We start from the raw sequence: 2053 nt of genomic DNA, 5'->3' as shown, positions 1-2053 counted from the left end.
TCTCCCACACTCCGGCACACCCCGCCTACCTCCTCCCTGAACTCCGCTACTCTCCCCCCCCCCCCCCCCAACAACCCCATCCCCGCCTCAGGCTCACCGGGAACTACGGCAGGGTTTGCTCCAGACTGGTCAGTGAGCAGCGGGCATAGCTGAGATGCAACTTTGTCCTTGAAGAAAATCCTCATTTTCCCTCCAAACTCAGGATATTTAAGACTTAGCAAATTCATACTGGTGAATTTGAAAAGAGACACCTCTCTAAATAGCCCCTGGCATTTCCTTCCTTCCCCTAATGGTTCCTTTTGACTTAATGGCATTCACCTTGCTCCTCTTAGAATGTTTGCTTCTTTCCCTTGGTGTTTGCTCCTTTTTGCCTTTTGTTAGACCTTGAGGCTTCTCAAAGTTTGAGCTCTGAGAGATTCTAACTTAATATTGTTCATCTTCAAGGACTGGTTTATCCCCTGGTTACAGCTCCTCCGTGTTTCCTCCCCACTTCTGTGGCCTGTGGCTTCTCCGTAACAAAAGGGACCCTCCACTGAGGGTGGAGGATCCAAGTTGTTGTTGGCTGCAAAAAGGCAGCCTCTGGCTTGTGACCCTTCCAAATGGTCATGTGATGAGTCAGTGTTTCTATTATTCTCCCAAAGGTCCATTCGTGCAGAGGCCTGGAGTGAGTGGCTCATCAGCGCCTACATGGAAAGGAGCCATTCCAGCTGGCTGCAGCAAAGCTCCAAGGGCAACCTTTCACCCCTGGAGAGGTGATTAATGGTTTTTAAGAGGGGATGTGGGAGTGTGGCAGCAGAATGTCAGTTTCCAAAGGACTGCTAGAATTCAATCCTGAGTGAATATACCCAAGATTATAGAAAACAAAAAAACTGCAAGGACTCCAAGGCTCCCAAAGTCAAGCCTGAAGCCACTGGTAATAACCTTCTACTCCATGCAGCAGGTCTCCGTGGTGCAGGTCAGACCACGAAAAAGCACCAGAATATTCATCCCACCACCTTCTCTTTCTGATCTTAGCACCTTATAGGCAATCCTCCATCCAGGATTAACATTTTAAAACGATCACCATCTGGAGACCGTTGCTTGCTTGCCCCATTAAAGCTCGTCTCTGGCATGGGGGCAGGCCTTTTCAATTCAAACCATGACTTGAAGAATTCAAATCACAGTGTTGAGTTTCAAGTTCAAACTGTGGTTTTTGAGAGATGCTGATGATTTTTTCCCTTTAGGACCCTTATCCCCCACCCTCAGAAATCCCAGAAGAAGAAGGGGAAAAGAACAGTAATGAAACACAAGGAATGCCTCCAAGGAAGGAAACGGACCCCAGAAGACCCCCAAAGTAGAGATGCTTCCTTGCCCTTTCTCTTTTAAGCTAGAATCTCTCAAAACCACAGTTTTCCTGACACTGTGTCAAAGGCTGGTCTTGAAGGCGCCTGCCAATATGCCTAGGATCAACCCTACTCCCCACTGTTGGGACAGAGCAGCCTTTATTCCCACTGGATCACTGGTGGAAATGTGGGCCCAGGCACTCTGACCCACTGAGCTGAAAGAAGACAGGCTCTGTTTGCTGCACAGAAGGGTGAACCCCAAATGTGTCCTACTCCTGAATTTTCAAACCAAAGGCGCCAAAGGTTTACTTGATTAAACCAGAGGAAATAAAATCAGCCTCCAAAGGGCATGTGCCAACAGGAAGCTGGGAGGTGCATGAGGAGCCACTTGCCCCGGCCAAGGAGCAGCGCCCCGGGGGCTAGCTGGCCGGGCGCTGTGCACACATCTAAAATGAGATCAGCAAAGGCAGCCCAAGCGACTCCCAGGCTCAGCAGGTTACTAACAGAGACAACTGGGAATCACATGGTGGCTAGAGAGTCAAGAGCACCCAAAGACCACTGAATTTTGAAAACCTGACACCCGTTATCCTTGGGATCCCACCAAAAATGACCGCATGGCAAAGGAAAGACACAGAGCCCATTTCACTATTCGAGAGGAGCTGTGGCAGCAGCCGCTGCCCTAAGGAGGGAGACAACTGTGCCTGGACTGGGCGTCGTGTGACTGGGATGCT

The sequence above is a fragment of the Mirounga angustirostris genome, unplaced genomic scaffold (genome assembly GCF_029215605.1).
Source record: "Mirounga angustirostris isolate CCGP_5_RB_7025 unplaced genomic scaffold, mMirAng1.0.hap1 SCAF_13, whole genome shotgun sequence".
In the NCBI taxonomy this organism is placed as follows: domain Eukaryota; kingdom Metazoa; phylum Chordata; class Mammalia; order Carnivora; family Phocidae; genus Mirounga; species Mirounga angustirostris.
This window is presented reverse-complemented; position numbering follows the sequence as displayed.